This window comes from Pseudophryne corroboree, chromosome 1, assembly GCF_028390025.1.
Source record: "Pseudophryne corroboree isolate aPseCor3 chromosome 1, aPseCor3.hap2, whole genome shotgun sequence".
Lineage (NCBI taxonomy): Eukaryota > Metazoa > Chordata > Amphibia > Anura > Myobatrachidae > Pseudophryne > Pseudophryne corroboree.
This window is the reverse complement of record NC_086444.1, coordinates 351,169,163-351,195,040: the sequence shown is the minus strand read 5'-3', so window position 1 is coordinate 351,195,040 and position 25,878 is coordinate 351,169,163. Positions and strand designations below refer to the sequence as shown.

At 46.0% G+C, this 25,878-nt stretch overlaps 1 protein-coding gene and 1 long non-coding RNA gene across 10 annotated transcripts in view; one reads left to right on the top strand and one right to left on the bottom strand.

Annotated features, from left to right (window-relative positions):
• Positions 1 to 25,878, bottom strand: part of ARVCF (ARVCF delta catenin family member) — a 1,509,311-nt gene that overhangs the window by 664,537 nt on the left and 818,896 nt on the right. Inside the window, exon 5 of one of the 9 annotated variants that reach the window (XM_063964729.1) lies at positions 2,104 to 2,176. The exons of the other annotated variants lie outside the window; for them this stretch is intronic. The gene's annotated coding sequence lies outside the window, so the exon portion shown is untranslated. The remainder of the gene's footprint in view (positions 1 to 2,103; positions 2,177 to 25,878) is intronic. 9 annotated transcript variants of the gene reach the window in all.
• The window catches only part of LOC135070123 (uncharacterized), a 182,686-nt gene that overhangs the window by 132,293 nt on the left and 24,515 nt on the right, over positions 1 to 25,878 (top strand). The window lies entirely within an intron of this gene.

Sequence of the window (25,878 nt, the reverse complement as noted above, 5' to 3'; positions counted from 1 at the left end):
ACTTACAGCTGATGACAGTATAGGACAAGTACAGGGTAAATAAACATAGTTACATCAGCAGATGACACTGGAATAAGTATCAGGTGGCAGAAGACTAATGGAGTTGATGCAGTTGAAGATTATTAAAGTAAGAAAGTATAAGCACATGAGGGAAGAGGGCTTTTGTGAGAAGAGACGTTTCTGAGACCCCGACGGGTCCTGGGAGTCGGTATAATCCGTAGATTGATTACCTGCCGACGCACTGGACTCTGCTTTGTCCAGTCTTTTATGCAGTGAAGCTACACTAGCATTTAACATATGCCACATATCCATCCAATCCTGAGTCGGCACCGCCGACTGAGACACACCACTCATCTGTTCCACCTCCTCTTTGGATAAGCCTTCCGTTTCTGACATGCCGACACACGTACCGACACCCCACACACACACACTGGGATATAACTATAAGGGGACAATTCCCTAAAGAAGGCCCTTTGGAGAGACAGAGAGAGAGTATGCCAGCACACACCAGCGCCAACTGACCCAGGGAAAAAAAAAAAACCAGATAGCGCTTTTATATATATAAATGTATATAGATTTCCCCACTCACTGCGCCTTAAATATGTGCCCCCCTCTCTTTTTTTCAGCCCTCTGATGCTCAGCAGGGGAGAGTCCGGGTAGCCAGCGTTCTCTGCAGCCTCTGTGGAGAAAATGGCGCTGGTTAGTGCTGAGGGATCAAGCTCCGCCCCCTCGCGCGGCGGGCTTTGGTCCCGCTCGTGAATTTGAAAAAAAAAATGGCGGGGATCCGTAGTTTACTGCCTCCGCAGCCTAACTACATACTTTTTTGCCTAAAACGAGGTTTATTGCTGCCCAGGGCACCCCCCCTGCGCCCTGCACCCATCAGTGCCATGTGTGTGTGTAAGTGTGGGAGCAATGGCTTACCTCATGAAGATCTGAAGTCTTCTGCCGCCTGATGTCTTCTTATGTCTGACATACTCACCCGGCTTCTTTTTTCCGGCATCTGTGAGGAGGATGGCGGCGCGGCCTGGGACGAACCCCAGGGTGAGACCTGTGTGCAGACTCCCTCTGGAGCTAATGGTGTCCAGTAGCCTAAGAAGCAGCGCCCTTAACTCTTAAGAAGTGGGTCTGCTTCTCTCCCCTCAGTCCCACGATGCAGGGAGTCTGTTGCCAGCAGTGCTCCCTGAAAATAAAAAACCTTACAAAATTCTTTTTACAGAAAACTCAGGAGAGCTCCCTGTAATGCACCCTATCTCCTCTGGGCACAAGATCTAACTTAGGTCTGGAGGAGGGGCATAGAGGGAGGAGCCAGTGCACACCATACTAGAAAGTTCTTTTAGGTGCCCATGTCTCCTGCGGAGCCCTTCTATACCCCATGGTCCTTACGGAGTCCCCAGCATCCTCTAGGACGTAAGAGAAAAAAAGTATGGCAGGATGTGTTTATGTCATCAAGGTATCCGGGCTTCCTCCCGGGTTTATGCACGTCTCGGTGTGCCTGCAGATTCAGGGATTGTACGCTTCACTGGGTCAGGGACTAATTTATCAGAATATAGTTCTCAGATTGTACAGAGCTGCAGAATACGTTTGTATTATATTAATATTGCCTTACATTGACTGCTAAGAAGGTTTCTCAAGTAAGGTTACTTAATAGCACAATAGGGCAGGGTTTGGCTTACGATGTACCATTTGAACTGCACAGGAATATCCCGGACTGCAGCATATGACCATGATACAGGTGTTAAAGGGTTAAATTGCAATATTGTTGAAATGGTTTGGTATGATGATGTTCATTGTCTGAAGGGCAAATGTCACATTCCATTTCACAGGTTACTGCTGATTAACTGGCACAGATTCTCTCAAGCCTTGGGCATCTTTACAAAATGAGAATCAAACAATTAACTCTTTGACGACGCAGTGATGTGTAAAATCTCAGACATACTCCATTCCAGATGTTCTATAGAAGAAAAACGAGGTGATGAAATTCGGGGTGATTTTTTTATTTTTTATTACATGAAACAAGGTTAATTAAACACTTCTGCTGCTGCGAATTTCCCAGGCTTATTAGAACGTGTAACAAGAAAAATAGAAATTGAGGTAGTACTGTACCTGTCATGCAAGAGGATGGCGAAAAGCTGTTTTCATTTCATGAGATGGAGATGTTCAGTAGATAAACAAAACACTGTGTGGAAAATTATAAAATTACCATTTGTATATTTAAAGGTGCACTAAATTCCTTATTGCATATAACAAGCATCACTGGTAGGCCAGGGGCCTCTGAACCTCTGATCTTACTTCTAGTTCAGGGAGACAATGTATTATTCTGTAGGTTTTATGGTGAAAGGCAGGATTAAGCGGGCTTATTAATGTCATGAATAGATTAAAGTACAGGCCATAAAATATGTTAGATAACAATTTATTATAGGGTATCTACTTTTTTACACCAGCAAACCTAAGCACCATCTCAAGGTGCTTACCTTTATATTCCCCGAGCATTTCAGCTGTGCAAGCCTTTTTCTACCCCGACTGTAAGCTCTCAGTGCTATGGAGGGACTGGCTTTCTATATACAATGGACATAATGAATATCAAGAAATTATTTTAACAGAAGGCCATCCACGATGAAGCGCCATTGCTTTGTTCTGTAATAGGCAATATGTAGACTCTACAGTCCCTAATAACAAGGCATGGCCGTCAGTGAAAGGTTAGTAAACAAAACAAAACTAGTAATGAGCGGGTTCGGTTTCTCGGAAACCGAACCCCCCCGAACTTCACCCATTTTACACGGGTCCGAGGCATACTCGGGTTCTCCCGTATGGCTCGGTTAACCCGAGCGCGCCCGAACGTCATCATCCCGCTGTCGGATTCTCGCGAGATTCGGATTCTATATAAGCAGCTGCGCGTCGCCGCCATTTTCATTCGTGCATTGGAAATGTTAGGGAGAGGACGTGGCTGGCGTCCTCTCCGTTTATTAATCTTGAATTCTTGATGCAAAAATATTTGTGCTTATTGCTTAATTGTGGGGACTGGGGAGCAGCTGTATTATATAGGAGGAGTACAGTGCAGAGTTTTGCTGACAGTGACCACCAGTATACGTTGTCTGCCTGAAAAACACTCCATATCTGTCCTCAGTGTGCTGCATATATCTGTGCTCACACTGCTTTATTGTGGGGACTGGGGACCACCAGTATATTATACAGGAGGAGTACAGTGCAGAGTTTTGCTGACCAGTGACCACCAGTGTTATACGTTGTCTGCCTGAAAAACACTCCATATCTGTGCTCAGTGTGCTGCATATATCTGTGCTCACACTGCTTTATTGTGGAGACTGGGGACCACCAGTATATTATATAGGAGGAGTACAGTGCAGAGTTTTGCTGACCAGTGACCACCAGTATACGTTGTCTGCCTGAAAAACACTCCATATCTGTGCTCAGTGTGCTGCATATATCTGTGCTCACACTGCTTTATTGTGGGGACTGGGGACCAGCAGTATTATATAGGAGGAGTACAGTGCAGAGTTTTGCTGACAGTGACCACCAGTATATATAGCAGTACGGTACGGAAGGCCACTGCTCTACCTACCTCTGTGTCGTCAAGTACACTATCCATCTAGATTCTATACCTGTGGTGCATTTTAGTTTTGCAGTTTGCTGACAGTGACCACCAGTATATATAGCAGTACGGTACGGAAGGCAACTGCTCTACCTACCTCTGTGTCGTCAAGTATACTATCCATCCATACCTGTGGTGCATTTCAGTTGTGCGCAGTATATATAGTAGTAGGCCATTGCTATTGATACTGGCATATAATTCCACACATTAAAAAAATGGAGAACAAAAATGTGGAGGTTAAAATAGGGAAAGATCAAGATCCACTTCCACCTCGTGCTGAAGCTGCTGCCACTAGTCATGACCGAGACGATGAAATGCCATCAACGTCATCTGCCAAGGCCGATGCCCAATGTCATAGTAGAGAGCATGTAAAATCCAAAAAACAAAAGTTCAGTAAAATGACCCAAAAATCAAAATTGAAAGCGTCTGATGAGAAGCGTAAACTTGCCAATATGCCATTTACCACACGGAGTGGCAAGGAACGGCTGAGGCCCCGGCCTATGTTCATGGCTAGTGGTTCAGATTCACATGAGGATGGAAGCACTCATCCTCTCGCTAGAAAAATTAAAAGACTTAAGCTGGCAAAAGCAGAGCAAAGAACTGTGCGTTCTTCTAAATCACAAATCCCCAAGGAGAGTCCAATTGTGTCGGTTGCGATGCCTGACCTTCCCAACACTGGACGGGAAGAGCTTGCGCCTTCCACCATTTGCACGCCCCCTGCAAGTGCTGGAAGGAGCACCCGCAGTCCAGTTCCTGATAGTCAAATTGAAGATGTCACTGTTGAAGTGCACCAGGATGAGGATATGGGTGTTGCTGGCGCTGGGGAGGAAATTGACAAGGAGGATTCTGATGGTGAGGTGGTTTGTTTAAGTCAGGCACCCGGGGAGACACCTGTTGTCCTTGGGACGAATATGGCCATTGACATGCCTGGTCAAAATACAAAAAAAATCACCTCTTCGGTGTGGAATTATTTCAACACAAATGCGGACAACAGGTGTCAAGCCGTGTGTTGCCTTTGTCAAGCTGTAATAAGTAGGGGTAAAGACGTTAACCACCTAGGAACATCCTCCCTTATACGTCACCTGGACCGCATTCATCAGAAGTCAGTGACAAGTTCAAAAACTTTGGATGACAGCGGAAGCAGTCCACTGACCACTAAATCCCTTCCTCTTGTAACCAAGCTCCTGCAAACCACACCACCAACTCCCTCAGTGTCAATTTCCACCTTACACAGGAAAGCCAATAGTCCTGCAGGCCATGTCACTGGCAAGTCTGACGAGTCCTCTCCTGCCTGGGATTCTTCCGATGCATCCTTGAGTGTAACGCCTACTGCTGCTGGCGCTGCTGTTGTTGCTGCTGGGAGTCGATCGTCATCCCAGAGGGGAAGTCGGAAGACCACTTGTACTACTTCCAGTAAGCAATTGACTGTCCAACAGTCCTTTGCGAGGAAGATGAAATATCACAGCAGTCATCCTGCTGCAAAGCGGATAACTCAGGTCTTGTCAGCCTGGGTGGTGAGAAACGTGGTTCCGGTATCCACCGTTAATTCAGAGGTAACTAGAGACTTGTTTGAGGTACTGTGTCCCCGGTACCAAATACCATCTAGGTTCCATTTCTCTAGGCAGGCGATACCGAAAATGTACACAGACGTCAGAAAAAGAGTCACCAGTGTCCTAAAAAATGCAGTTGTACCCAATGTCCACTTAACCACGGACATGTGGACAAGTGGAGCAGGGCAGACTCAGGACTATATGACTGTGACAACCCACTGGGTAGATGTATTGCCTCCCGCAGCAAGAACAGCAGCGGCGGCACCAGTAGCAGCATCTCGCAAACGCCAACTCGTTCCTAGGCAGGCTACGCTTTGTATCACCGCTTTCCATAAGAGGCACACAGCTGACAACCTCTTACGGAAACTGGGGAACATCATCGCAGAATGGCTTACCCCAATTGGACTCTCCTGGGGATTTGTGACATCGGACAACGCCACCAATATTGTGCGTGCATTACATCTGGGCAAATTCCAGCACATCCCATGTTTTGCACATACATTGAATTTGGTGGTGCAGAATTATTTAAAAAACGACAGGGGCGTGCAAGAGATGCTGTCGGTGGCCCGAAGAATTGCGGGCCACTTTCGGCACTCACCCACCGCGTGCCGAAGACTGGAGCACCAGCAAACACTCCTGAACCTGCCCTGCCATCATCTGAAGCAAGAGGTGGTAACGAGGTGGAATTCAACCCTCTATATGCTTCAGAGGATGGAGGAGCAGCAAAAGGCCATTCAAGCCTATACATCTGCCCATAATATAGGCAAAGGAGGGGGAATGCACCTGACTAAAGCGCAGTGGAGAATGATTTCAACGTTGTGCAAAGTTCTGCAACCCTTTAAACTTGCCACACGTGAAGTCAGTTCAGACACTGCCAGCCTGAGTCAGGTCATTCCCCTCATCAGTCTTTTGCAGAAGAAGCTGGAGACATTGAAGGAGGAGCTAAAACAGAGCGATTCCGCTAGGCATGTGGGACTTGTGGATGGAGCCCTTAATTCGCTTAACCAGGATTCACGGGTGGTCAATCTGTTGAAATCAGAGCACTACATTTTGGCCACCGTGCTCGATCCTAGATTTAAAACCTACGTTGTATCTCTCTTTCCGGCAGACACAAGTCTGCAGAGGTTCAAAGACCTGCTGGTGAGAAAATTGTCAAGTCAAGCGGAACGTGACCCGTCAACAGCTCCTCCTTCACATTCTCCCGCAACTGGGGTTGCGAGGAAAAGGCTAAGAATTCCGAGCCCAACCGCTGGCGGTGATGCAGGGCAGTCTGGAGCGAGTGCTGACATCTGGTCTGGACTGAAGGACCTGGCAACGATTACTGACATGTCGTCTTCTGTCACTGCATATGATTCTGTCACCATTGAAAGAATGGTGGAGGATTATATGAGTGACCGCATTCAAGTAGGCACGTCAGACAGTCCGTACGTATACTGGCAGGAAAAAGAGGCAATTTGGAGGCCCTTGCACAAACTGGCTTTATTCTACCTAAGTTGCCCTCCCTCCAGTGTGTACTCCGAAAGAGTGTTTAGTGCAGCCGCTCACCTTGTCAGCAATCGGCGTACGAGGTTACTTCCAGAAAATGTGGAGAAGATGATGTTCATCAAAATGAATTATAATCAATTCCTCCGTGGAGACATTCACCAGCAATTGCCTCCAGAAAGTACACAGGGATCGGAGATGGTGGATTCCAGTGGAGACTAATTAATAATCTGTGAGGAGGGGGATGTACACAGTGAAAGGGGTGAGGAATCGGAGGATGATGATGAGGTGGACATCTTGCCTCTGTAGAGCCAGTTTGTGCAAGGAGAGATTGATTGCTTCTTTTTTGGTGGGGGCCCAAACCAACCAGTCATTTCAGTCACAGTCGTGTGGCAGACCCTGTCGCTGAAATGATGGGTTCGTTAAAGTGTGCATGTCCTGTTTATACAACATAAGGGTGGGTGGGAGGTACCAAGGACAATTCCATCTTGCACCTCTTTTTTCTTTCATTTTTCTTTGCATCATGTGCTGTTTGGGGACAATTTTTTTGAAGTGCCATCCTGTCTGACACTGCAGTGCCACTCCTAGATGGGCCAGGTGTTTGTGTCGGCCACTTGTGTCGCTTAGCTTAGTCACACAGCGACCTTGGTGCGCCTCTTTTTTTTCTTTGCATCATGTGCTGTTTGGGGACAATTTTTTTGAAGTGCCATCCTGCCTGACACTGCAGTGCCACTCCTAGATGGGCTAGGTGTTTGTGTCGGCCACTTGGGTCGCTTAGCTTAGTCACACAGCGACCTTGGTGCGCCTCTTTTTTTCTTTGCATCATGTGCTGTTTGGGGACAATTTTTTTGAAGTGCCATCCTGTCTGACACTGCAGTGCCACTCCTAGATGGGCCAGGTGTTTGTGTCGGCCACTTGTGTCGCTTAGCTTAGTCACACAGCGACCTTGGTGCGCCTCTTTTTTTCTTTGCATCATGTGCTGTTTGGGGACAATTTTTTTGAAGTGCCATCCTGCCTGACACTGCAGTGCCACTCCTAGATGGGCCAGGTGTTTGTGTCGGCCACTTGGGTCGCTTAGCTTAGTCACACAGCGACCTTGGTGCGCCTCTTTTTTTCTTTGCATCATGTGCTGTTTGGGGACAATTTTTTTGAAGTGCCATCCTGCCTGACACTGCAGTGCCACTCCTAGATGGGCCAGGTGTTTGTGTCGGCCACTTGGGTCGCTTAGCTTAGCCATCCAGCGACCTCGGTGCAAATTTTAGGACTAAAAATAATATTGTGAGGTGTGAGGTGTGAGGTGTTCAGAATAGACTGAAAATGAGTGTAAATTATGGTTATTGAGGTTAATAATACTATGGGATCAAAATGACCCCCAAATTCTATGATTTAAGCTGTTTTTGAGGGTTTTTTGTAAAAAAACACCCGAATCCAAAACACACCCGAATCCGACAAAACATTTTCAGGGAGGTTTTGCCAAAACGCGTCCGAATCCAAAACACGGCCGCGGAACCGAATCCAAAACCAAAACACAAAACCCGAAAAATTTCCGGTGCACATCACTAAACAAAACACAACAACAAAACAAAACACACAGGAAATGTTCCTGCTGCAGAGAGAATAGAAATAACAATACAGGATGCCGTTTGAATATGAAATTTATTTTGTGTGGAAGAAAATGCTGTTTAAGCAACAAACAGGCAGTTTATATAGAGAAGGATAATTCAAGAAGACCTTTTCTCTCTTTTAATTACAAAGGCTGCCCACAATAACAACCTTGATTATAGCTTCCCCTGGAAACAAATCTCTACACAATGGGCCTGCTTCAGGTTCACACCGAAACAGCATCGCTGTTGCTTACTGGGAAGTAGCAGTGTTGCTAACGTAATACAGCAGGAGGCATCTGGTACCACCTGCGACACCAACGGCCGGCTGAGTAACCCTGAGGTACCGTAGACCACCCACCACAGCTCTATCACTGAGGCCAGCAAATCTTTGTTGGAAGACGGAGACCCAGGCTCCGTCACTCCCTCGTAATGGAGGAGACACTCCTACGGCTTTGGAAACAGAGGCCATATCCACTGCCTCCCCGCCCACAAAAAATGGCTGCAGACTGTCAATCAACTGACCTCTGCATTGTGACTCACAATATAATGAAATCCAAAAGATTGCCCTTTCTTCACCCTACCCAATTATTTGTTGCGTAAACCTGTGTTCAGATGCAGTAAGCATTCAACTGACCCATTGCAATTTTAATGCATCTTGATATTACTTACAATTGAAATGCTACACCTCAGTATTTTCCTAGAAAACACTGTAACGTAGCATTTCGGGCGCAGATACAGCCGCGGTCTCACACAATATATAGGCATGCTGAAATGCTGCTTATGCATGTTATTTGCATAGCTCTCTTATGAAGGTACTTCATCACACACAGATGACCCATGCATGATGGGATGATACAGTATGCTCTGCTTCTCCTATTCCTTCTTGATAGACTTTTTTTTTTTACTTACCACTGATCTTCACCTCTCTTCTTCTCCTTCTTTTATTATGAGTGGCATTCCCTTTCTTTCTGGCATTCTCTCCCCAATACTTAATATTCTTCCTGGTATTTCTCCTTTTTCTGTAGTCCTGTTACCCTTGCATCCCTTTTCCTGACTTCACCCCTCTTCCCTAACTGTTCTCCCCTCATCTGATTCATGCATAATGTTTATCATTGTATTAATTTTATCTGTGTGATATGGCTCACTTTCTTTGCACCCTGTACTTGTTTTTCTTTTATCATTATTGCTCTGTCTATGTTTGTGAGCCTAGTAAAGAATAAAAAAAAGAAATAAAAAAAGAAACAGCACCATTATATATAATCTAGCCCAACACCATGACTATAGCTCCCCCAAATAACATATCAAAAACTTCTTATAGAATAGCTCTTATATTACTCCATGTATTGTCCCTTTATATATTTACATATATATAAAGGGAAAATACATGCAACCATAAAGCGACTTGTTTACTGAAAAATCTCTACACAGGACACGCGAACATTCTCTGAAGTTAGAGGAGAACATTTTTGTACCCAATGAAGGAAAGAGTTCTTCACAGTAAGGACAGTAAGGCTTTTAAATTCTCTGCCAAAGAAGGTAGTATTGGTGGACTCAGTCAATACGTTTAAAAATGGATTAGATACATTTCTATATGAAAAAGATATCCAAGATATAGCATTTAAAAATAGTGTATTTAGAAACAGCGCAAATTATAGTTGTAAGTTAGACTTAAAAAAACAAACCTTCATATGGGTCATTATAGTTTACTATAGTTACATACAGAATAGGGTAAGAATTATAATATAGGTTGAACATGATGGACACTTTGGAGCAAATTTACTAAGATGAGAGTTCTATTTAAAATGGGTTGTTGCCCATAGCAACCAATAAGATTCTACTTCTCATTTATCTAGCACCTTCTAGAAGAGAATACCTGTTATCTGATTGTTTGCTATGGGTAACATCCCATCTTAAATAGAACTCCCATATTAGTAAATTTACCTTTATCTTTTTGTCAACCTCGTTAAACTTCAAAACCTGGTGCAAGTCCCTTCTTAATATTGTTTAAAGATCCTTTATCACCACAATTCGCTGCATTAAGGGATCTTTATTTGCCAAGATGTATAATTTCAAATTCTGAATCGTCGGAACATGTGCTCCGACAGGGGCTCATTCCAGTGATCAGTGAGAAGTAAAGTGATCGCAGTGCGAGCACATTACTTCCTGCTTTACCACCTCAGCTGTGCTACTGCGCATACGCCATGCGACTGCTCCTCACCTCTATGTGGTGAACCGGGTGGTGTACACTTTGCCGGCGGTCGGGCTCCCGGCGACCAGCATACCAGAGCCGGAATCCCGACCGCCGGCAAACCGGCGTCGGTACATGGCCCATGTGTCGGTACATAAGCCTGATATCAGGATCTACTGGTTCCCCATTGACAACTTTCTAATTTTCTCTGGCTCTTAGCAAGGTGGGGTCCCTTAATTGTTGTGATGAAGGAGGTACCTCATTTTGTTCCTCATTGTCTACTGTTTCCCTAGCCATACTAGCAAAAGGACATGGGTCGGAGGGTTTTGAGGTCACACCTGCAGCCAACATATCACCAGGATGGCCTACTGCTCTTTACCATTCACATTAATATAGTGTAAAGAGCGCTATGTTGTTAATCTATAAAAATATATACATATAGGATGGATGAGATATAAAACACAATTTTTATTATTGCTAAAATAATATATAATCACACTGAAGGAATAGGGAAAATGGTTACAATTAATAATTTTTCGTCACTTGGGACATGCTCCATATATGGGATCCCGGACTATAATTTATGGCTTAGTTCTCCATATAAGCAGGAAATTAAGTAACAAGCAGCTGGTATATTACCCAGTTGGCAGTGGTTGAGTATTCAGGCACAGTCTTTAAGCATGAAGCAAATGGCAGTAGCTGTGTTAGATTGTCCACAGGGTATCCATATAATGCTTCTCCAATGCAAGTTGTTAACTAGGAAATGTGGGTCCCAAATTTCTGATCCATATCTGGATCCTCTTAGATGGATGGAGATGGAATACGTCCTGTGGCATATTATCCACAGACTATTATCCAAAGACTTATCTGCCACAGGACATATTCCATCTCCATATTCCTACACCTTCAGCTATCAATTTCGACAGCTGCAGGTGGCAATGCCCTATCTCCACAGCAGGGACAGAGATGCCCCTGGCTGTGGCAGGCGCCAGCTCCGGACTGCGCAGGGGATCTCACGTGAGTAGTGAGATCCTGCACATGCGCAGTGGAGCCGGGCAGGGAGACACAGCACATTGGCACTGAGCTGATGCGCTGTGTTCAGGGGGGCATCCCCGGAGGGCGGAGTTTTCACTCACCCGCTTCAGCGGAAAAGATGTTAATACTAGAGATGAGCGGGTTCGGTTCCTCGGAATCCGAACCCGCCCGAACTTCATGTTTTTTTACACGGGTCCGAGCGACTCGGATCTTCCCGCCTTGCTCGGTTAACCCGAGCGCGCCCGAACGTCATCATGACGCTGTCGGATTCTCGCGAGGCTCGGATTCTATCGAGAGACTCGGATTCTATATAAGGAGCCGCGCGTCGCCGCCATTTTCACACGTGCATTGAGATTGATAGGGAGAGGACGTGGCTGGCGTCCTCTCCATTTAGATTAGAAGAGAGAGAGTGAGATTGAGACAGAGACACTTGATTTACTGGAGCTTAGGAGTACTAGAGAGTGCAGAGTTTACTAGTGACTGACCACTGACCAGTGACCACCAGTGCAGTTTTATTTAATATAATCCGTTCTCTGCCTGAAAAAAACGATACACAGTGACTCAGTCACATACCATATCTGTGCTCAGCCCAGTGTGCTGCATCATCTATGTATAATATCTGACTGTGCTCACACAGCTTAATTGTGGGGGAGACTGGGGAGCAGTTATAGGTTATAGCAGGAGCCAGGAGTACATACATATTATTAAAATTAAACAGTGCACACTTTTGCTGCAGGCAGGAGTGCCACTGCCAGTGTGACTGACCAGTGACCTGACCACACTGACCACCAGTATAGTATACTATATTGTGATTGCCTGAAAAAGTTAAACACTCGTCGTGTGACTTGTGTGGTGTTTTTTTTTTATTCTATAAAAAACTCATTCTGCTGACAGACAGTGTCCAGCAGGTCCGTCATTATATAATATATACCTGTCCGGCTGCAGTAGTGATATATATATATTTTTTATATCATTATTTATCATCCAGTCGCAGCAGACACAGTACGGTAGTTCACGGCTGTAGCTACCTCTGTGTCGGCACTCGGCAGTCCATCCATAATTGTATACCACCTACCCGTGGTTTTTTTTTTCTTTCTTCTTTATACATACTACATCTCATTATCATCCAGTCTATATTAGCAGCAGACACAGTACAGTACGGTAGTCCACGGCTGTAGCTACCTCTGTGTCGGCACTCGGCAGTCCATCCATAATTGTATACCACCTACCCGTGGTTTTTTTTTTCTTTCTTCTTTATACATACTACATCTCATTATCATCCAGTCTATATTAGCAGCAGACACAGTACAGTACAGTAGTCCACGGCTGTAGCTACCTCTGTGTCGGCACTCGGCAGTCCGTCCATAATTGTATACCACCTACCCGTGGTTTTTTTTCTTTCTTCTTTATACATACATACTACATCTCATTATCAACCAGTCTATATTAGCAGCAGACACAGTACAGTACGGTAGTCCACGGCTGTAGCTACCTCTGTGTCGGCACTCGGCAGTCCATCCATAATTGTATACCACCTACCCGTGGTTTTTTTTTCTTTCTTCTTTATACATACTACATCTCATTATCATCCAGTCTATATTAGCAGCAGACACAGTACAGTACGGTAGTCCACGGCTGTAGCTACCTCTGTGTCGGCACTCGGCAGTCCGTCCATAATTGTATACCACCTACCCGTGGTTTTTTTTTTCTTCTTTATACATACATACTACATCTCATTATCATCCAGTCTATATTAGCAGCAGACACAGTACAGTACGGTAGTCCACGGCTGTAGCTACCTCTGTGTCGGCACTTGGCAGTCCATCCATAATTGTATACCACCTACCCGTGGTTTTTTTTTCTTTCTTCTTTATACATACTACATCTCATTATCAACCAGTCTATATTAGCAGCAGACACAGTACAGTACGGTAGTCCACGGCTGTAGCTACCTCTGTGTCGGCACTCGGCAGTCCATCCATAATTGTATACCACCTACCCGTGGTTTTTTTTCTTTCTTCCTTATACATACATACTACATCTCATTATCATCCAGTCTATATTAGCAGCAGACACAGTACAGTACGGTAGTCCACGGCTGTAGCTACCTCTGTGTCGGCACTCGGCAGTCCATCCATAATTGTATACCACCTACCCGTGTTTTTTTTTTCCTTTCTTCTTTATACATACTACATCTCATTATCATCCAGTCTATATTAGCAGCAGACACAGTACAGTACGGTAGTCCACGGCTGTAGCTACCTCTGTGTCGGCACTCGGCAGTCCATCCATAATTGTATACCACCTACCCGTGTTTTTTTTTTCTTTCTTCTTTATACATACATACTACATCTCATTATCAACCAGTCTATATTAGCAGCAGACACAGTACAGTACGGTAGTCCACGGCTGTAGCTACCTCTGTGTCGGCACTCGGCAGTCCGTCCATAATTGTATACCACCTACCCGTGGTTTTTTTTTCTTTCTTCTTTATACATACATACTACATCTCATTATCATCCAGTCTATATTAGCAGCAGACACAGTACAGTACGGTAGTCCACGGCTGTAGCTACCTCTGTGTCGGCACTTGGCAGTCCATCCATAATTGTATACCACCTACCCGTGGTTTTTTTTTCTTTCTTCTTTATACATACTACATCTCATTATCAACCAGTCTATATTAGCAGCAGACACAGTACAGTACGGTAGTCCACGGCTGTAGCTACCTCTGTGTCGGCACTCGGCAGTCCATCCATAATTGTATACCACCTACCCGTGGTTTTTTTTCTTTCTTCTTTATACATACATACTACATCTCATTATCATCCAGTCTATATTAGCAGCAGACACAGTACAGTACGGTAGTCCACGGCTGTAGCTACCTCTGTGTCGGCACTCGGCAGTCCATCCATAATTGTATACCACCTACCCGTGTTTTTTTTTTCCTTTCTTCTTTATACATACTACATCTCATTATCATCCAGTCTATATTAGCAGCAGACACAGTACAGTACGGTAGTCCACGGCTGTAGCTACCTCTGTGTCGGCACTCGGCAGTCCATCCATAATTGTATACCACCTACCCGTGTTTTTTTTTTCTTTCTTCTTTATACATACATACTACATCTCATTATCAACCAGTCTATATTAGCAGCAGACACAGTACAGTACGGTAGTCCACGGCTGTAGCTACCTCTGTGTCGGCACTCGGCAGTCCGTCCATAATTGTATACCACCTACCCGTGGTTTTTTTTTCTTCTTTATACATACTACATCTCATTATCAACCAGTCTATATTAGCAGCAGACACAGTACAGTACGGTAGTCCACGGCTGTAGCTAGCTCTGTGTCGGCACTCGGCAGTCCATCCATAATTGTATACCACCTACCCGTGGTTTTTTTTTCTTTCTTCTTTATACATACATACTACATCTCATTATCATCCAGTCTATATTAGCAGCAGACACAGTACAGTACGGTAGTCCACGGCTGTAGCTACCTCTGTGTCGGCACTCGGCAGTCCATTCATAATTGTATACTAGTATCCATCCATCTCCATTGTTTACCTGAGGTGCTTTTTAGTTGTGCCTATTAAAATATGGAGAACAAAAATGTTGAGGTTCCAAAATTAGGGAAAGATCAAGATCCACTTCCACCTCGTGCTGAAGCTGCTGCCACTAGTCATGGCCGAGACGATGAAATGCCAGCAACGTCGTCTGCCAAGGCCGATGCCCAATGTCATAGTACAGAGCATGTCAAATCCAAAACACCAAATATCAGTAAAAAAAGGACTCCAAAACCTAAAATAAAATTGTCGGAGGAGAAGCGTAAACTTGCCAATATGCCATTTACCACACGGAGTGGCAAGGAACGGCTGAGGCCCTGGCCTATGTTCATGGCTAGTGGTTCAGCTTCACATGAGGATGGAGGCACTCAGCCTCTCGCTAGAAAAATGAAAAGACTCAAGCTGGCAAAAGCAGTAGCACCGCAAAGAACTGTGCGTTCTTCGAAATCCCAAATCCACAAGGAGAGTCCAATTGTGTCGGTTGCGATGCCTGACCTTCCCAACACTGGACGTGAAGAGCATGCGCCTTCCACCATTTGCACGCCCCCTGCAAGTGCTGGAAGGAGCACCCGCAGTCCAGTTCCTGATAGTCAGATTGAAGATGTCAGTGTTGAAGTACACCAGGATGAGGAGGATATGGGTGTTGCTGGCGCTGGGGAGGAAATTGACCAGGAGGATTCTGATGGTGAGGTGGTTTGTTTAAGTCAGGCACCCGGGGAGACACCTGTTGTCCGTGGGAGGAATATGGCCGTTGACATGCCTGGTGAAAATACCAAAAAAATCAGCTCTTCGGTGTGGAACTATTTCAACAGAAATGCGGACAACAGGTGTCAAGCCGTGTGTTCCCTTTGTCAAGCTGTAATAAGTAGGGGTAAGGACGTTAACCACCTCGGAACATCCTCCCTTATACGTCACCTGCAGCGCATTCATAATAAGTCAGTGACAAGTTCAAAAACTTTGGGTGACAGCGGAAGCAGTCCACTGACCAGTAAATCCCTTCCTCTTGTAACCAAGCTCACGCAAACCACCCCACCAACTCCCTCAGTGTCAATTTCCTCCTTCCCCAGGAATGCCAATAGTCCTGCAGGCCATGTCACTGGCAATTCTGACGAGTCCTCTCCTGCCTGGGATTCCTCCGATGCATCCTTGCGTGTAACGCCTACTGCTGCTGGCGCTGCTGTTGTTGCTGCTGGGAGTCGATGGTCATCCCAGAGGGGAAGTCGTAAGCCCACTTGTACTACTTCCAGTAAGCAATTGACTGTTCAACAGTCCTTTGCGAGGAAGATGAAATATCACAGCAGTCATCCTGCTGCAAAGCGGATAACTGAGGCCTTGACAACTATGTTGGTGTTAGACGTGCGTCCGGTATCCGCCGTTAGTTCACAGGGAACTAGACAATTTATTGAGGCAGTGTGCCCCCGTTACCAAATACCATCTAGGTTCCACTTCTCTAGGCAGGCGATACCGAAAATGTACACGGACCTCAGAAAAAGACTCACCAGTGTCCTAAAAAATGCAGCTGGACCCAATGTCCACTTAACCACGGACATGTGGACAAGTGGAGCAGGGCAGGGTCAGGACTATATGACTGTGACAGCCCACTGGGTAGATGTATGGACTCCCGCCGCAAGAACAGCAGCGGCGGCACCAGTAGCAGCATCTCGCAAACGCCAACTCTTTCCTAGGCAGGCTACGCTTTGTATCACCGCTTTCCAGAATACGCACACAGCTGAAAACCTCTTACGGCAACTGAGGAAGATCATCGCGGAATGGCTTACCCCAATTGGACTCTCCTGTGGATTTGTGGCATCGGACAACGCCAGCAATATTGTGTGTGCATTAAATATGGGCAAATTCCAGCACGTCCCATGTTTTGCACATACCTTGAATTTGGTGGTGCAGAATTTTTTTAAAAACGACAGGGGCGTGCAAGAGATGCTGTCGGTGGCCAGAAGAATTGCGGGACACTTTCGGCGTACAGGCACCACGTACAGAAGACTGGAGCACCACCAAAAACTACTGAACCTGCCCTGCCATCATCTGAAGCAAGAAGTGGTAACGAGGTGGAATTCAACCCTCTATATGCTTCAGAGGTTGGAGGAGCAGCAAAAGGCCATTCAAGCCTATACAATTGAGCACGATATAGGAGGTGGAATGCACCTGTCTCAAGCGCAGTGGAGAATGATTTCAACGTTGTGCAAGGTTCTGATGCCCTTTGAACTTGCCACACGTGAAGTCAGTTCAGACACTGCCAGCCTGAGTCAGGTCATTCCCCTCATCAGGCTTTTGCAGAAGAAGCTGGAGACATTGAAGGAGGAGCTAACACGGAGCGATTCCGCTAGGCATGTGGGACTTGTGGATGGAGCCCTTAATTCGCTTAACAAGGATTCACGGGTGGTCAATCTGTTGAAATCAGAGTACTACATTTTGGCCACCATGCTCGATCCTAGATTTAAAGCCTACCTTGGATCTCTCTTTCCGGCAGACACAGGTCTGCTGGGGTTGAAAGACCTGCTGGTGACAAAATTGTCAAGTCAAGCGGAACGCGACCTGTCAACATCTCCTCCTTCACATTCTCCCGCAACTGGGGGTGCGAGGAAAAGGCTCAGAATTCCGAGCCCACCCGCTGGCGGTGATGCAGGGCAGTCTGGAGCGACTGCTGATGCTGACATCTGGTCCGGACTGAAGGACCTGACAACGATTACGGACATGTCGTCTACTGTCACTGCATATGATTCTCTCAACATTGAAAGAATGGTGGAGGATTATATGAGTGACCGCATCCAAGTAGGCACGTCACACAGTCCGTACTTATACTGGCAGGAAAAAGAGGCAATTTGGAGGCCCTTGCACAAACTGGCTTTATTCTACCTAAGTTGCCCTCCCACAAGTGTGTACTCCGAAAGAGTGTTTAGTGCCGCCGCTCACCTTGTCAGCAATCGGCGTACGAGGTTACATCCAGAAAATGTGGAGAAGATGATGTTCATTAAAATTAATTATAATCAATTCCTCCGCGGAGACATTGACCAGCAGCAATTGCCTCCACAAAGTACACAGGGAGCTGAGATGGTGGATTCCAGTGGGGACGAATTGATAATCTGTGAGGAGGGGGATGTACACGGTGATATATCGGAGGATGATGATGAGGTGGACATCTTGCCTCTGTAGAGCCAGTTTGTGCAAGGAGAGATTAATTGCTTCTTTTTTGGGGGGGGTCCAAACCAACCCGTCATATCAGTCACAGTCGTGTGGCAGACCCTGTCACTGAAATGATGGGTTGGTTAAAGTGTGCATGTCCTGTTTATACAACATAAGGGTGGGTGGGAGGGCCCAAGGACAATTCCATCTTGCACCTCTTTTTTCTTTTCTTTTTCTTTGCGTCATGTGCTGTTTGGGGAGGGTTTTTTGGAAGGGCCATCCTGCGTGACACTGCAGTGCCACTCCTAGATGGGCCCGGTGTTTGTGTCGGCCACTAGGGTCGCTTATCTTACTCACACAGTCAGCTACCTCATTGCGCCTCTTTTTTTCTTTGCGTCATGTGCTGTTTGGGGAGGGTTTTTTGGAAGGGACATCCTGCGTGACACTGCAGTGCCACTCCTAGATGGGCCCGGTGTTTGTGTCGGCCACTAGGGTCGCTTATCTTACTCACACAGTCAGCTGCCTCATTGCGCCTCTTTTTTTCTTTGCGTCATGTGCTGTTTGGGGAGGGTTTTTTGGAAGGGACATCCTGCGTGACACTGCAGTGACACTCCTAGATGGGCCCGGTGTTTGTGTCGGCCACTAGGGTCGCTTATCTTACTCACACAGTCAGCTACCTCATTGCGCCTCTTTTTTTCTTTGCGTCATGTGCTGTTTGGGGAGGGTTTTTTGGAAGGGACATCCTGCGTGACACTGCAGTGCCACTCCTAGATGGGCCCGGTGTTTGTGTCGGCCACTAGGGTCGCTTATCTTACTCACACAGTCAGCTACCTCATTGCGCCTCTTTTTTTCTTTGCGTCATGTGCTGTTTGGGGAGGGTTTTTTGGAAGGGACATCCTGCGTGACACTGCAGTGACACTCCTAGATGGGCCCGGTGTTTGTGTCGGCCACTAGGGTCGCTTATCTTACTCACACAGTCAGCTACCTCATTGCGCCTCTTTTTTTCTTTGCGTCATGTGCTGTTTGGGGAGGGTTTTTTGGAAGGGACATCCTGCGTGACACTGCAGTGCCACTCCTAGATGGGCCCGGTGTTTGTGTCGGCCACTAGGGTCGCTTATCTTACTCACACAGTCAGCTACCTCATTGCGCCTCTTTTTTTCTTTGCGTCATGTGCTGTTTGGGGAGGGTTTTTTGGAAGGGACATCCTGCGTGACACTGCAGTGCCACTCCTAGATGGGCCCGGTGTTTGTGTCGGCCACTAGGGTCGCTTATCTTACTCACACAGTCAGCTACCTCATTGCGCCTCTTTTTTTCTTTGCGTCATGTGCTGTTTGGGGAGGGTTTTTTGGAAGGGCCATCCTGCGTGACACTGCAGTGCCACTCCTAGATGGGCCCGGTGTTTGTGTCGGCCACTAGGGTCGCTAATCTTACTCACACAGCTACCTCATTGCGCCTCTTTTTTTCTTTGCGTCATGTGCTGTTTGGGGAGGGTTTTTTGGAAGGGACATCCTGCGTGACACTGCAGTGCCACTCCTAGATGGGCCCGGTGTTTGTGTCGGCCACTAGGGTCGCTTATCTTACTCACACAGCGACCTCGGTGCAAATTTTAGGACTAAAAATAATATTGTGAGGTGTGAGGTATTCAGAATAGACTGAAAATGAGTGGAAATTATGGTTTTTGAGGTTAATACTTTGGGATCAAAATGACCCCCAAATTCTATGATTTAAGCTGTTTTTTAGGGTTTTTTGAAAAAAACACCCGAATCCAAAACACACCCGAATCCGACAAAAAAAATTCGGTGAGGTTTTGCCAAAACGCGGTCGAACCCAAAACACGGCCGCGGAACCGAACCCAAAACCAAAACACAAAACCCGAAAAATTTCAGGCGCTCATCTCTAGTTAATACATCTTGACGATGTCCCTTCCTGCTTCGCCTTGGTAATGAGGCAAAGCAGGAAGTATTATAGCAGCACGATCTGTCCCGCTATAATACATTTACCCCAAAGAACCCCAACAACCCTATTTACCCTCTCACTAACATAATCTCTTACGCACCATATTATATATGGAGCTCACAATATTGCCTGAAAACATAACAAATATAATGTTTCTATTGCAGCTCCCCTCTCCACCCCTCTCTTTGTCCCCCATTTCTCCATGCCTCAGTGTTTGTATCCTTGGAGCAGAAGTGTTTTTTGGCATGTCCCATTATTAAAATATTTAGCTAGGCAGACCATCGCCATTACCATTATTCCAAATACACACAAGTAGCAATTTAAATGTGTTTAATAAATGACTGTGCAGGCTTGGCAAATACATTGATGTGTACAGTAGACTGTATGTAAGCTACATACAGTATTGATGTATTGCGCTAATTCTTTTAGAAGGTCTGTAAATGTAAGAGAAAACGTTATTAAGGACAAGTCTGAGGAAAGTCCAAGTTTTAAAAAAAAATTCTCAAAAAGAGCAGAAAACTAGAACATATTGAGCTCTCAATTTCCAACATTTTGATAAACTATATGTGCTAGAAAAGTACAACAATGTTGTGTTGTTGTTGTTGTTTTTTTTTTTTTTTTTTTGCATCCCTCAGATCAATATAAGGTCGGAAATAACTGTCTGTTTTTCAGAAATGAAATCCACACAGCTCCTGGCATGGTCTATGCTTCATATAGCTGAGCTGTGGCACATCTGAGATTTATCTCACCAACTGCAAAATAATTTTATAGTGGGAACCTATTGTGGAAGATAAATCAATTGTCAGTTTTACCTGCATGCCGTTAAAATCACCTTCCAACCTCGTAAAACACATACAAATCACCGCTCTCCAGCGTCGTCCTGACGATACAGGCTGTTTGCAGCCCTGAGTACCATGCCCGCGGTATATAAAAAGTAAAGAGTAATAATTATTGCTTTTTAACAGCAGCCCTGTAGAAATAGTTGTGCTTAGAGAAGAGATCGAGTGTTACAGAGTGATGATATAAGGTTAAGTTTCCTGCTTGTAAATATGAGCTAAAGCAGACAACTGTAACGGGATCCAAGGAAGAGTCTCTCTAATCACATAGACATATCAGACAGGGAAACAAGCTTATTGTGTGTTCTTCACATTTTCTGTCTCAGTAGAGATGTGCAGTACAGACACTAATGGGCGGCATGGTGCTTTATTAGGAAACATTTTTAGCACGTTCTAAAATAGTTGCAAGAAGCTTCCACAAATGAATCACATCTAATAACAGTAGTTAAAAATAAACAAATTGTATAGAAAAATGATGTTATTTCAGTAATGTTGAAAAACACAAAATGATTATTATTATTTAGTAAAGACAACAAAATAAAAGCAAAATTAAAATATTTTTAGCATTGCGGGACTAAAAATATCTAAGAACGCTGCATGCAATAATTATTCATGCTGGATAGTGTTGTCCTGAAATTGTAGGGAAAGGTGGTGGTGGCGGGGGAATAACAGTAGTTCAGACTGAAAGACAATTTTCCTTCTGTGCTGGGTACACACTAGATGATATTTTGGATGGTTTGTCATTTTGCAGTGCATCTTACCGATAAATTGTCCCATCATCCAGTGTATACACACTATCACACGCTCCTGTGCATCCTTTCTTGCATCTTCAGATCTGCCTGGTCGTTTCAAAGATTACACAGTGTGTATACAGCCTAATTCAGACCTGATTGCTGCAGCAAAATAGTTCTCTAATGGGCAAAAACATGTTGCACTGCAGGAAGGGCAAATATAACGTGCAGCGAGAGTTAGATTTGGGTGGGGTGTGTTTAAACTGAAATCTAAATTGCAGTGTACAAATAAAGCAGCCAGAATTACCCTGCACAGAAACAATATAACCCACCCAAATCTAACTCTCTCTGCACGTGTTATATATGCCCCCCTGCAGTGCACATGGTTTTGCCCATTACAGAACAATTTTGCTACTGCGATCAGGTCTGAATTAGGCCCTATATCATTTGTTCTGGAGTTCAAGGGAAATTGGGATCACGTTGTTTTCACATCGTACAATGGGGGTCATTCTGACCTGATCGCTCGCTGCAGTTTATCGCAGTGCAGCGATCAGGTCAGAACTGCGCATGTGCCGGCGCCGCAGTGCGCCATCGCATGGCTGACAGCCGACAGCTGTCGCTGCCTAGCGATTGCCTCTGCCTCACTGACAGGCAGAGGCGGTCGCGGGGTGGGAGGGGGCATCATGGCGGCCGCCGTTTTGTGGGCGCGGTCCAGCCAAAGCAGGTGTGGCCAGACCGTACCGGGGGCGGGCCGCAGCGGCTGCGTAACGTCACACACAGCTGCTGCGAGCCGGGAAGCGACGAGTAACTCCCGGCCAGCACGCAAAAGCTGCGCTGGCCGGGAGCTACTCCTGAAATGCAAAAGCATCGCCGCTGTGCAATGCTTTTGCACTTCTGCGAAGGGGCATAGTCTGACATGCGGGGCGGGCAAGACCTGTGCTGAGCGTCCCCCCGCATGTCTGATTTCCTGTTCGTAGCTGTGCTAAATTTAGCACAGCTACGATCAAGTCTGAATCACCCCCAGTGTGAACGCAGCTTTAGAGAATCTGGCACTTGTTGGAGACATTTCCATATATGAAAGAACTCTATTGTTCAAGTTCCATAAATCAGACATTTCAGAGTCAATATCTGGGGCATTAGAGGAAAGAAATATATTATTTGTGACTGTTCACTACAAAGAATAATCAATCCTGCTCCATAGATCTGGTACCACTAAAAAGTTAAATATGATATCACCTTTCAATGTATTGATGAAAGCATTCATTTATCAAATCCACCATATTATCAGGTCCACCGGGACATCTATTGGCCAAGACCAGTTGGGTCCTACTGGGGTCCTACTTACATGCTATCCTGCCAGATGAAGGGGCGTGGTTTTTCCTCTACAGCAGCCATATCTACAGCACTTAGAGGATATGTATCAACCCTTCTAAAGAGGTCATGTAGAGATGTTGCCCATAGTAAACAATCAGCTTCTATTATTTATCAGGTGCATTCTAAAAAATTATAACTAGAAGATGATAGGTTGCCATGGGCAATTTCTCAATCTGTCATCTTTAGATGGTTTGATACATTTGCCCCTTAGTACCCTCTTTCTTCTGCTTTCATCAACCGTACATTTTATATTTATGCATAGAAATAATGCGTGTGGGTGCAGAGATCCATAAAGCTTGTAAGTGAGATTCAGGAGACTAGGGTGGCATACATAAATTTGGGGAAGTGATGTATTACAGTAAGTGAGGGCAGGGCCATACCAAGATGGCGCTGCACATGTGTTGGCTCTGCCCCTACACACATGACATTATGCCTTGGGGGCAGGGCTGAAGACATCACCAGCGGCTCTGGAAAGTAGAGAACTGCCAAAGGAGCCCTAAGCATGCGGCGTGCTGCTCTGCAGTGGCGCTGGTGGCTGCAGGGTAACGTTCCAGGCACACTGCAAGTCACATGCAGGTGCCGTGGGGCAATGACAGTGCCATCCACAGGGCCCAGCACGGCACTGCTCACACTGCCCTAGTTACAGCCCTGACTGAGGGCCTGTTTCTGAGTCTGGAATTAATCAAGAAAGAGAAAGTAACAGTGCTCCCTGGCAAAGCCATGTTGAACCTCAGATGGAGCAAATTTGAAAAGTGCAGAGAGATTTAGATTTTAGAGAGACATGTGCAAACTCAATTCTAAATTATAGATGTCCCGCATTTGTTGACTATGGCCCCTATTCAGTATGGATGGCAAAAGTACAATGAAGCATTTTTTATACTTCTGCGCTTGTGCAGTGGCCGCAACGCGCTTGCACAAACTATCAAAGTGCAATCATATCCTGGACGGATGTACTCGCACTTTGAGTGACATCACCGGCTGTCAAGGGGGCATTGCGGGGGAGTGGTCTGGCCAATGGAGGTGGGGCCGGACCATTTTCGGGACAGCTGCATGACGTCAGACGCAGCTACGTCGATGGGGAAAATGTTTAACGGTGTGTCTGCATACGTAGGGGGGTAATTAGATTATGACCGCAATGCTGGGCGGGACTTGTCATGGTGGACGGAATTGCCCTGTGCAGCTCCCAGCATGTGATTCTGCTTTTTAGCACCTGCAGTTCAATATGGCTTTGCCAAGGAGCAGTTACTTTCTCTTTCTTGATTAATTCCAGACTAGAAACAGGTCCTCAGGACCTTATTCAGTAAGGCTGGCAGATTATCGAATGACTGCGTATGCGCAGCGTTCGCACTGTGGACATATGAGCAATAATAGCGGCATAAAATTCGTACAGGTTGTGATTGCAATTTAGCCGCTGTTTTACTGACAGGAAGCCGTGTTTCTGGGCGGAAACCTGCTGTTTTCAGGGTGTGTCTGAAAAAACACAGGCGTGCCCAGGTGTTTTTATGGAGGGCCTCTGACGTCACCAATTACCACTTCCAGCCTCTTATGTTGCAAGAATTGTGGATGACCTTGCCTGGCGCAGACAGGAAAAGTCTTTGATGTTCCGGGAATTGTGTATGGTTTTGCAATCAGCCCTCATTTTGCGATGCATTCGCAATTTCTGCAATAGGCTTTTTACTCTTTCTGGGCGGCAACTATTTGATCGCAGAAACTGCTTTTTAGCAGAAATTGCAGTTTTTACTGATTGAGGTCCTCAGTCAGGGCTGTTACAAAACCAACCTGGCTTTGCCAGGGGGGCTTCCATGAATAATCAAGGGGGCTTCCATGTTTCTGGGTACTCGGAACCACCCTGCGTTTGCCACTGTAAATGATTTTTGCTTTAAAAATACGGCCCACAAATGTCTAGTTACGCCGCTGCCCCCATATGTTTGTTTCATAACAATAACTACAGTATATATGGGAATATGCTCTATGCCAGAGCCGTAACTAAGGGGGGGCTAGGGGGGCATGTGGCCTGGGCGCCGGATTGGAGGGGGCGCTGCAACGCTTACACCCCCTCCGAGTCCCGATGCGCACAGGTCCCTTCGTCGGAGCAGCACAAAGCAGTCCAGGCTCTACTAGCTGCTGTGTGATGAAACTGAAAATAAACTACAGCTCCCAGAAGCCCTTGCTGCGGGAGCTGTAGTTTACTTTCAGTTTCTTCTATGCTGACAGCATACCTCCCAACATGACCCTCTCCAGGAGGGACAGAATGCTCTGCTCCTGGACTTCCCTCTTAATTTATTATTGCTGTCACCTTTGGTGAAACAGCTTTCTTATCCATTAACCTGATCAACACAGGTGATGGCAATCATAAATTAAGAGAGAAGCCCAGGAGCAGGGCATTGTGTCCCTCCTGGAGACGGTCATGTTGGGAGGTATGCTGACAGTCGTGTGCTGCCTGTTGTGCCCTAAGACGGGGCACAGGGAACAAGTTACCCCAGCCCCCCCTGCTGCCTTTGATAATTGCAGCAGTGCACTATTGCACTGCTGAGCTGGAAAAATGAATGGTCCGAAAAGGGGGCGGAGCTACACGGCACTTTACTCAGTGCCAGGCCAGCCAGCACCATCGAAGAGAGGAGGGGAGAGGAGCAGCAGCAGCACACACCAAAGCCTAAATAGTGAGTGTGACACTGTATGTGTGTGCAACTACCATATGTGTGTGTGTATGAATGTGTTGTGCATGTGTGTGACTGTATGTGAATAGGTGTGTCACTACCAGTACCGGATCTTGCCACGGGCAAGCAGTACTTTTGCCCGGGGCGCCGCC